Source organism: Zootoca vivipara, chromosome 12 (genome assembly GCF_965207765.1).
Source record: "Zootoca vivipara chromosome 12, rZooViv2.hap1.1, whole genome shotgun sequence".
Lineage (NCBI taxonomy): Eukaryota > Metazoa > Chordata > Lepidosauria > Squamata > Lacertidae > Zootoca > Zootoca vivipara.
Window position 1 is genome coordinate 18,299,382 of NC_142595.1, and position 11,560 is coordinate 18,310,941.

The 11,560-nt window shown below is 46.7% G+C and overlaps 1 protein-coding gene across 1 annotated transcript in view; it reads left to right on the forward strand.

Annotated features, from left to right (window-relative positions):
- Positions 1-11,379: 11,379 nt before the first annotated feature.
- PPP1R9B (protein phosphatase 1 regulatory subunit 9B) overlaps positions 11,380-11,560 on the forward strand; it is a 77,484-nt gene continuing 77,303 nt past the window's right edge. The window contains exon 1 of the mRNA XM_088655677.1: positions 11,380-11,509. The gene's annotated coding sequence lies outside the window, so the exon portion shown is untranslated. The remainder of the gene's footprint in view (positions 11,510-11,560) is intronic.

Here is an 11,560-nt window from a genome sequence, read left to right on the forward strand (position 1 = left end):
CAACAATAAAACGGTACACTGTGTACAATAAAATATTTGCTAAAAGCACAAATTAAAATCCTGAATTATCAATCAGTTGGTGGCCCTTATTCTAATTGCCCCAGCAATGAAGCTAGCAGCCTTAGCTGTTGTCTGGTCATTTAGGTCTGATAGAAGGAAATGCCTTATGGCCATGGCTGAGCGCCCTGGGATGATTAGAAGTAGTGGCGTAATGACCTCGTTCCTCAAGTCTTTATAAAGGGAAAAGGACAGGAGGACATGCGCCACTGATTCTATACTACCATCTCCACAGATCTTTTGGAATCGGCCCTCGAGAACTGCAGATGGCAGAACGTCATTGGAAATTGGGAAAAAATAATAATTGTAAATGCACCCATTTTAAATGTATAAATCAGTACAAGATATCTGACTAGGTGTCCACAGAAGATTGCCATTGACAGGGCAAACGTTCAGATGTAGAAAGGGCAGTGAAGTCTTCAGACTACTGCATTTAGATGTTCATTCTTCCAGGCTCAAGGGGATGGTAGGAGATCATAGAATCATAGAGTTGGAAGAGACCACAAGGGCCATCCAGTCCAACCCCCTGCCAAGCAGGAAACACCATCAAAGTCAATCCTCTGCTTAAAGACCTCCAAAGAAGGAGACTCTACCACACTTCTTGGCAGCACAATCCACCTTTGTTGTCCTGCCATTAGTTCTCATAGGAGAGGGATATAGTATACCTGAAGGAGCGTCTCCACCCCCATTGTTCAGCCCAGGCACTGAAGTCCAGCACCGAGGGCCTTTTGGCGGTTCCCTCACTGGGGAAAGTAAGGTTACAGGGAACCAGGCAGGGGGTCTTCTCGGTAGTGGCGCCCGCCCTGTGGAATGCCCTCCCATCAAATGTCAATGAAATAAACAACTATCTAACTTTTAAAAGACATCTGAAGGCAGCCCTGTTTAGGGAAGTTTTTTTAAAATGTTTAATGCTGTATTGTGTTTTTAATATTTGGTTGAAAGCTGCCCAGAGTGACTGGGGAAGCCCAGCCAGATGGGCAGGGTATAAATAATAAATTATTATTATATTATTATTATTACTGTATTATAAAAAATAAAAAAAATGTGGGAGAAGGGCGGAAACCAAGGCAGTGAATTCCTCTCCCATCCCTGACTGTCATGCAGGATGCACTTTCTGAGAAATGGGCTAGATCAGGGGTCAGCAAACTTTTTCAGCAGGGGGCCGGTCCACTGTCCCTCAGACCTTGTGGGGGGCCGGACTATCTTTTTTTTGGGGGGGGGGAAGTGAATGAATTCCTATGCCCTACAAATAACCCAGAAATCCATTTTAAATAAAAGGACACATTCTACTCATGTAAAAACATGCTGATTCCCAGACCGTCCGCGGGCAGGATTTAGAAGGCGATTGGGCCGCATCCGGCCCCCGGGCCTTAGTTTGGGGACCCCTGGGCTAGATGGCTTCACAGTCCCTTCTCATCCCACCCAAAGTAGACCCACTGAATTTAATGGGTGCAAGTTAGGCATGTCCATTAACTTCAATGGGACTGCTTGGAGCAGAATTAGCACTGGATGCAACCCTTTGGATTTCTGCAGCATCCTGTTTAGGGAAGTTTTTTTTAAATGTGTGATGTTTAATCGTGTTTTTAGTATTCTGTTGGGAGCCACCCAGAGTGGCTGGGGAAACCCAGCCAGATGGGCGGGGTATAAATAAATAATAATAATAATTATTATTATTATTATTATTATTATTATTATTATTATATTGTACCCGGACTCCTGTAAATATCAAGGATTCCGACAATACACAACCACTTCAGACCAAAAATAGTATGTCTCGCATCATAAGCCTCGCATCATAAGCCTAGGTATCTGAAGAAGTGTGCATGCACACGAAAGCTCATACCAAAATAAAAACTTAGTTGGTCTTTAAGGTGCTACTGAAGGAATTTTTTTATTTTACTTCGATCCAGACCAAAACGGCTACCTACCTGTAATCATAAGCCTCAATTAGGTATTTTTGATTTTAAACCTCCAGCACCTGTATTTCCAGGTGCCTTCCTGGAAAGTCAATATGGGACAATATTTCTTCCGTAAGGCCCGGCTACAAAGAGCCAGCTAGCTCTGCGGCAGAGTCAGGTGTATTACAGGTAACAGCACCAGGTGGGCGGGTCCCCTTCCATGTAGCACTGTTCTATTCCAGGCCTGGATTAGCACACCTAAATCCTAACATAAGGCTATTCTAAGAGCCTTGTGCCCAGGTATTTCCCCTCATGACCTACAAGCCCATGCGGAGGTTGAACACACAGACGGCTGCCACGGAATCGCCCACGTTCAGCAGCAGGATGCTGTCTGCACACCGCTGCACTGCCAGAGACGTCGTTGCGTGTGAGTGCGCAGGATGCAACGGGATTCCAGGCAGGGTGACGGATGCGGAACTTTAAGGGGTGGTCTCTATCCAGCAAGCCTTTGCATTCGTATACAGTTTGGGTGGCCTACTTTGCAGAGGAGAATCCAGAAGATAGCAGACAGGTCACATGGTCTAGGGAGAGATGTACAGACCCTCCAAATGTCCCTATTTTCCAGGGAACGTCCATGATTTAGAGAAGCCATCCCGGTTTCTGATTTGATCCCAGAATGTCCCACTTTTCCTTAGGACAGTGATGGCGAACCTATGACACGCGTGTCAGACGTGACATGCAGAGCCCTCACTGCTGCTGTTGTTGTTTTTCTCCCCCATTCGTTCTCCCGCTCCTCCTCGCGCTACAGCTTGTCTCCGCTGTTAAAACTCCGCTGTTAAAGCCCGGATCCTTTTTTGTTGTTGTTGTTGCTGCTGGTAGCTAGAGATTGGATTTTTTAACCCTTTGTGTGCTGTTTCTTTCTGGCGCTTCAGCAGACGATGATTGGGTGTAACAGCGTTCGTTTTTTAACCCGTTCTGTGCTGGGGTTTTTTGGCGCTTTGGCAGACTATGTCGGTGCTGCGTGTTAGTTCCAGTGAAGGTATTATTCGTCATTTATTTCTGTTCTCTTCCCCCCCCCCCCAAAAAGCACAGCAGCTTTAGGGCATCCCCCCAAAAAAGCAAAGCAACTTTTGCACCCCCCAAAAAAACCTCCAAAACTTTGGTCAGCAGCTCCCCCCCAAAAGCTCGACAACTCTGGGCACTTTGTGGTAAATAAGGGGTTTTTGGTTTGGTTAAATAATTAGTTTTTGGTTTATTAAATACAGTTATATATTACAATTATACATTTTTGTTATTTAAACTATAAATGTCATGAAATTATGGGTTTTTTCCTCGAAGTGACACACCACCCGAGTTATGCTTGGTTTTTTGGCGAATTTTGACACACCAAGCTCAAAAGGTTGCCCATCACTGCCTTAGGATATCCCTATTTTCATTGGAGAAATGTTGGAAGGTATGGAGTTATCCGACTCCCGAGCCACCTGAAGGCAATCCCGTATGGGGAAGGTTGTTTAATGTCTTATTGTGTTTTTATATAGACAGTGGTACCTCGGGTTACAAACACTTCGGGTTACAAACTCCGCTAACCCGGAAGTAGTACCACGGGTTACAAACTTTGCCCCTGGACGAGAACAGACGTCGCGTGCCGGCGGCAGCGGGAGGCCCCATTAGCAAAAGCGCACCTCAGGTTAAGAACAGTTTCGGGTTAAGAACGGACCTCCGGAACGAATTAAGTTCGTAACCCGAGGTACCACTGTATGTTGGAAGCTGCCCAGAGTGGCTGGGGCAACCCAGTAAAATGTGTGGGGTATTTTTAGTACAATTATCATTATGGGGTGAGACGTCCCTGTTTTCATTGGAGAAGTGTTTGCTGGGGCAGGGTATGCATGATGTTTTGTTTGCGTATCTATTAAAATGGTTGTGATGGTTTCTAAATTTGCATATATATATACCTCAGATTTCACGCCTGCCTTGGTCACATCTGAGCCACTAGGCCAGGCACCCCCCAAACTGCGGCCCTCCAGATCTTTTGGCCTACAACTCCCATGATCCCTAGCTAACAGGACCAGTGATCAGGGATGATGGGAATTGTAGTCCAAAACATCTGGAGGGCCGAAGTTTGGGGATGCCTGCACTAGGCTCTACTTATGCTCCTAGTCCTGAGTGAGGTGGGAAATTGGGAAGGCACCAGTTGTAGCTTTGAGAAATGGCAGCTTCTCCCTCTGTCACATAGATTATTTCCCCATCATGTGTGTTTGCTGTGGCTTTGGGTGTTCAAGAAGTGGCGGCAGAGAGAGGACGTGCCAGTGAAAGCATCTGCGGTTTCCATTTCCTCTTTCGCATTTCCTGTGCAATGTGTCCAGCAGGGGCTTGCGATACATGAGTTCCGCCCACCTGGGGATTTTGCATGGCAATCACATTGTCACTCACATTTGTTTTTTTGCAGAATTTTGAGCAGACCTTTATGTCAGAAGAGAAACATACAGTAGTGGGAAATGGTAGGAAGGTGAGAGGGGCCAACCAGTGGAAAGGGATGCAAGGCACACCAGGGGAATATACAGTGGTACCTCGGTTTAAGAACAGCCCTTTTTACGAACAATTCGGTTTACGAACTCCGCAAAACCAGGAGTGCCCCAGTTTGCGAACTTTACCTCGGTCTAAGAACGGAAGGACACCGGCAGCTGGAGGCCTCATTAGGGAAGGAAAGCACGCCTCGGTTTAAGAACGGTTTCGGTTTAAGAACGGACTTCTGGAATGGATTAAGTTCATAAACCGAGGTACTGCTGTAACCAGAGGCCATGTGGCAGAGAGGGAGAAATTACGCAAGTGACCAAACCTACAGGTTCTGCGCCTTTCCAATTTCCACATCACTCTCGTCCCCAAACTCAAGGCACCTGGTACTTATGAAACAGTAATTGAGAAGCAAGCGCCTCTGAGCACGCGCAGAGTGCCTTCCACTTCGCCGCAGAGAAACCCCGCTCCCAAAAGCATCCTAGAAACGGAGGAATTCAGGCCCCTCTGAGCTTGGAGAGCTATAGAAGGAGGACCCCTAACCCCATCTCCAAGCAAGCAGAGCCTTTCCCTCAAAGAATTCTGGGAACTGTGGTTTACCCTTCACGGGGTTACTATTCCCAGCGACCCTTAGCAAACTACAGCGCCCAGAATTCTTTTGGGGGGGGGGGTTGGATGAATGTGCTTTGTGCTTTAAAGGTGCAGGCAGCCAAAATAACTGGCTCCAGCTCGTGTGTATGGAGAAAATTGATGCGTCCTCCTCCACTCTCGTTGGAGAATCTGCAGCAGCTGATAAGACTGCAAAAGAGGAAACGGGAAAGAGGGCTGCTTTGCGCACATGCCAAAAAAAGGGGGAAAGATGCAGGAAACCGCGTAGCCTGGGAGGGAAGCTTTGCTCAGGCATGTCCCGCAGGGTCCTTGCGCCCTCCGCATCTCTGCGTAGCCTCGGGGGTGATGGGCGCTTCTGTGGCTGACTGGGGGCTCGCTTGTTTGTTTTGGCCACGCCAAACAATCCCCGTGCTGTTGGGATCGATATTTTCCCAACAAGAAGCCACGACCCAGATCCCCAGAGCTTGCTGGACGAGCTGAAGGGAAGCTGCTAAATGCATCGGTTTTCTTCAGCTTGTGGGGAAACGGTGCAAGCTTGGGGTGCACTGTGATCCTTAGGAGCAAACCATGAATAACCCTTCCCCTCTCTTCATAAACAGGCTCTTGTACACTGGGGTTTGCTTACACACCATGCATTTAAAGTACCCCTCCAAAGAAGCATGGGAACTATAGCTTAATGGTGCTGGGAATTGTAGTTTTGTGGGGTTAAACTAAAGTTCCCAGGAGTCTTCGCAGGGGCTGTAGGTTGATTTAAATATATGGAGTATACTTGCTCTGCTTGTGACAGCAGCCTGCTTCCACAGATGGCTGGCTTTCACTTAAGGATCACAGCTTTCCCCAAATTTCCAGTTGTTTGGGACTACAACAGGCACCCCCAAACTTCGGCCCTCCAGATGTTTTGGACTACAGTTCCCACCATCCCTGGACATTGGTCCTGTTAGCTAGGGATCATGGGAGTTGTAGGCCAAAACATCTGGAGGGCCGCAGTTTGGGGATGCCTGGACTACAACCTCCATCAGCCCCAGCCAGTACGTGCTGATCCCAGGGGCTGATGGGAGTTGTAGTCCCAAAGCATTTGGAGGGCACCCAGGTTGGGAAAAGGCTGTTTGATGGGTATAAACTACAGAAAAGTTGACTGAGGTTCAACAGTCGGGAGCTGGGGGTCACTAAAATCAGCAGAGTCATAGGGGAAGCTGCCAAGAGAGGTTGCAGAACAGCTGCCCTTGGAAGTTCCTAAAAGGGGAACTGGTTGCAACATACATTTACAAATTTACTTGTTGGTGAACTGCAGCCTAAGGAATGTATCCACCCTCAGTGGGAAACTTGGCTCTGCTGCTCCTTCATATGTGAAAAGGCCATGAAATTGAAAGGATGCCCGATTGGTTGTATCCAATAATACTCAGAGGAGACCCATTGAAATGAATGGACCTAACAAACGTAGGTCCATTAATTTAAATAGGTCTTCTCTAAGCAGAACATAGATCCGGCCTGCTGGTGAGGATCCTCTAGCACAGGCATCCCCAAACGTTGGCTTCCAGATGTTTTGGACCACAATTCCCATCTTCCCTGACCACTGGTCCTGTTAGCTAGGGATCATGGGAGTTGTAGGCCAAAACATCTGGAGGGCCGCAGTTTGGGGATGCCTGCTCTAGCATGTCCTCCCAGACATTTGACAGATAATTTTGCTGTCAATGAATTGCATGTTTTACTGGGTCATTGGATTATTATTATTTAATTGTGATGTCTTGCTCCTTTGGATTTGTTATGCTTTATGCCAGGCATAGGCAAACCCAGCCCTCCAGATGTTTTTGGACTACAACTCCCATCATCCCTAGCTAACAGGGCCGGTGGTCAGGGGTGATGGGACTTGTAGTCCCAAAACATCTGGAGGGCCGAGTTTGCCTATGCCTGCTTCATGCTCTTAAATTTGTGCAAGTCGCTCGGAAGCACCGTAAGTGGCAAGTGACTAATAAACGGAATAATAATAATAACAATAAACAGAGCAAGTGCTCGATTTAAAAGTGCTGCCCTCCCCATTCTCTCCTGCGTTGTGATTAATAAAGGACACAGTTCAGATTAAAACAGAGGCTTTTTAGCATCACATATAGGGAAGCAGGGCCGTAGCTAAGAGGTGGCGAACTGGGGCCCCGCCAGGGGTGCAGGTGGGGGGGCATGCAAAATGGGCTTAAAATATGTCCATAAATATGTCTATAAATAAAAATATTGATTATTGCCTCATATGAAAATGTTTGAAATAGAGGGTGAATTGAATGGGTGGAGGAGAGGCGGAAAGAAGAGCTAATTTGTCCGTGGCTAGGGGGCACAATCTGGACGGTTCTGCCAGGGGTGCAATATCACCCAGCTACGGCTCTGTAGGGAAGGGTCATAGCCATGTTCAAATATATAAAAGGATGTCATATAGAGGAGGGAGAAAGGTTGTTTTCTGCTGCTCCAGAGAAGCGGACACGGAGCAATGGATTCAAACTACAAGAAAGAAGATTCCACCTAAACATTAGAAAGAACTTCCTGACAGTAAGAGCTGTTCGGCAGTGGAATTTGCTACCAAGGAGTGTGGTGGAGTCTCCTTCTTTGGAGGTCTTTAAGCAGAGGCTTGACAGGCATATGTCAGGAATGCTTTGATGGTGTTTCCTGCTCGGCAGGGGGTTGGACTGGATGGCCCTTGTGGTCTCTTCTATGATTCTATACGATTCTATGATTCTATAGCTCAGTGGTTGAGCATCCGATTGGCACGCAGAAGGTCTCAGGTTCATCTACCTGAAACCTTGGAGGGCTGCTGCCAGCTCCTACTGAGCTAAATGGACCAACGCTTTGACTCAGTATAAGTCATCTTCAAATGCTCCCATCGGTCCGTTGGAGCTATGTTTAGTGTGGAAGTATCTATGCCAGTATAGAAGATCAGACTTCAGCAGGGAAGACAGAGCATAGAAATCCGAACCTAGTTGCTGCTGGATTTGCCAGTGCCTCTGAGAAAGTCAGCCCAGACCAGGACAGTTCTCTAGGAGCTGAAGAAATGTCCCGGACCAAAATATCGAGGCAGCGATGCAATAGGCAGGGACCTACGCACAGCTACCCTTGCTGCAAAGGAGTCTGAGATAGCTGCCACAACACTTGCACACGGCATGAGTGGTTCGCACCCAGGCAAGCGGGAATCGCTCGAGGTAATTGGAACGCACTGTGTGAGCACTAGAGATCTATTCTGCTCTGGTCAGACCTCACCTGGAGTACTGTGTCCAGTTCTGGGCACCACAGTTCAAGAAGGATACTGACAAGCTGGAAACGTGTCCAGAGGAGGGCAACCAAAATGGTCAAAGGCCTGGAAACGATGCCTTATTATGAACGGCTTAGGGAGCTGGGTATGTTTAGCCTGGAGAAGAGAAGGTTAAGGGGTGATATGATAGCCATGTTCAAATATATTAAAGGATGCCATATAGAGGAGGGAGAAAGGTTGTTTTCTGCTGCTCCAGAGAAGCGGACACGGAGCAATGGATTCAAACTACAAGAAAGAAGATTCCACCTAAACATTAGGAAGAACTTCCTGACAGTAAGAGCTGTTCGGCAATGGAATTTGCTACCAAGGAGTGTGGTGGAGTCTCCTTCTTTGGAGGTCTTTAAGCAGTGTTCTCGAAGCTACGAACATGAGTTTGACCAAACTGCGGGAGGCAGTGGAAGACAGGAGTGCCTGGCGTGCTATGGTCCATGGGGTCACGAAGAGTCGGACACGACTAAACAACTAAACAACAAGCAGAGGCTTGACAGCCATATGTCAAGAATGCTTTGATGGTGTTTCCTGCTTGGCAGGGGGTAGGACTGGATGGCCCTTGTGGTCTCTTCCAACTCTATGATTCTATGATTCTATGATCTTATATTATGTGACCACAGGCAGTGCCAGATTTATGCATAAGCTAAACAAGCTTTAGATTAGGGCCCCACTCTCTTGCCCCCCCAAAAAAAAATTAAAGGGAAAAAAAACACCTGGGTGTACATTTCCAAAATATAAGATAAAAAACAAATAAAATAAAACCTACATACAGCAACAGTGTTTTGTGTTGTGTAGGCTCCTATGATGTAAATAATGGGCCCCGCCTGCTAGCCTGCTCCCTAAAATATCACTGGTTTGCTCATTTCTATATATAGGGTGCCTACATTCTGCGTGGACTGGTTGCATGGCAACATGTACAAATGCCTTTAGATACCTATTAGGTCCATAAATTACCATACATCATATACTCAACACAAAAAAAAACAGTGACAATTTGTTGTTGACAAAGGACAGCTGGACATATAAAGGGCCCCATTACCTTCAGTAGCTTAGGGCCTCATCAAACCTCAATCCGGCCCTGACCACATGCATACAACAATGGGGTTTGCTTTTTGTTTGTTTTTTCTGAAAAAGGTAATTGTCTGTGAGGTAACTGGAGGCTATTTCAAAAGAAACTCTCACCATACAGAGGCCACTTGAAGCTGCCTTCATGGCACCATGCTGTGAGCAATTTCAGATTTATCAGTCAATGTGCAACATATTTATTTTAAAAAAATACCTCTTTGCTGCAATTGCATAAAAAACTTACATTACCAAAGCACTGGACAAAATACATACACACACACACACGTATATTCCGGCGTATAAGACGACTGGGTGCATAAGACGACCCCCAACTTTTCCAGTTAAAATATAGAATTTGGGAAATACTTGCCATATAAGAAATACGACCCGGTGTATAAGGTGACCCCCGGCTTTTGAGAAGATTTTCCTGGGTTAAAAAGTAGTCTTATACGCAGGAATATACAGTATATAAATGCATTTTAAAAAAAACTACACAAAAGCCAAAATCACAGTGGCAGAAACAATTTTACATTTTGGGGTTGTTGTTTTTTTGCCATTATGCAGGGAATGGTGGGCCCTTAATAAAACCCACAAACTGTACGCCCAAGCCCCCTTGCTGCCCTAAGCTGCCCACAGCCTACCTCACAGGGGGGTTGTGAGAATAAACAAGCAAACGGCTGAGAAACAGTGCGCTGTGAATCAGCATTACTATTCTAAGCTCTTGATAATGGATTGTCCATGATAAACATAACAGCAGTTGAAAACTGGGATCAGCTCAGTTTGCCACTGTCCAAACAAGCTAGCTACAGTGGCCTATTTTGGAGTAAGATAATAATACATAGCAAACTGTGTTAGACTGAGCTGGTGATGTCAGCAGTGTTAGAAACTGAGATATGAAAGCTAGGAGCTAAATGGCACCTTAAACCAAGGATTATGGGCGCAACAATGGAATGTCTAGGCACACTTTTGTATATGTAAGAACACAAAGCTGAAAAAAAATGAATGAACTGCAGCTAAAATGTTATGTTCATTTTTCATATGGCCTGGTCCTTCCCCTGCTCACCCTCCTAATATTCTGAAGAGGGTCTCTTCTCTAATTTTCAGAGAGTAGCTGGAAGTGGGGAGGCAGAAAAAGGTCCTCCTTTCCTTCCAATCTGAAATCTTAGGCCCAGTACTGCGCCCAGAGCTCGCGCTAATGAAATTCCCTGTTGCAAAATGCGCCTAGCACAATGGGAGTTTCGAAAACTGGGTTTCAGGTCCTTTCAAGATGTTGTATGGAATCTAAGTTTTCATTTACACTAATTAGAATAGATGTCTTATGAATGGAGGCCCTCTGTACTAATCATATTTTCTCACTCGTCGAGGCACATTATATATTTATATTTTGTTTGCTTTTTTTTAAGCACCTAGTTAAGCAGTTGCATCTTTGCAATCTTTTGCAATGATGGGGGGGAAGAGTTGGCCCATTAGAATTAACCCCCCCCCAAAATATCCCATGGTCAAACACTACCGTTATATTAGGGCCAGCTAAAATTTCCCCAAACAATAGCTTCCTCCCAATTTTGTGACATTTCCAGTTCGGCCTCGTAAAGGTCCCCTTTCCGTTTCTGCGGCTTTTGCAACGCCGCCAAAGATCCCGGGGCGCTTTCTCCTCTCCGATGGATCTGTCCACCCCAAAACAATCTGTCCGTCCCCAACTGCGCGCTAGGGATCAGGGTGGCAAATCTCCCTGGCCGCGCTTGATCTTATTCCGGAGCAAGTGCGGGGCGCGCGTTGCGTTTGCATTTTAGCGCAAAAACGCGCGGAAGAAGGGGTTGGATTGCATCGATCGCTTGCTGTTATTTTTTTTAATAACCCGTCGGTCGCGGGTGGGGGGGGGAGGGATAGGATGGCCGTGCCTGCCTCCCTCCCTGTTGCAACGGGGTGGATGAGTTCCGTGGGTTTCTCTCTCTTTCAATGGCGAGGGGGGCGGAGGGCGGCGCGGACGCGCAGGGGGAGGAGGAAGAAGAGCGCGTCGCTGGCTGCCGTTTAGCTTCCTTTCCTGCCACAGCAGAAAAAAAGGGGGGTGGACAAGGCGCGCGAGAGAGGGGTGTGAATCTGATCTCTTTAAGACCCAGCGGGAATTTTCTCTCGGGTTTGC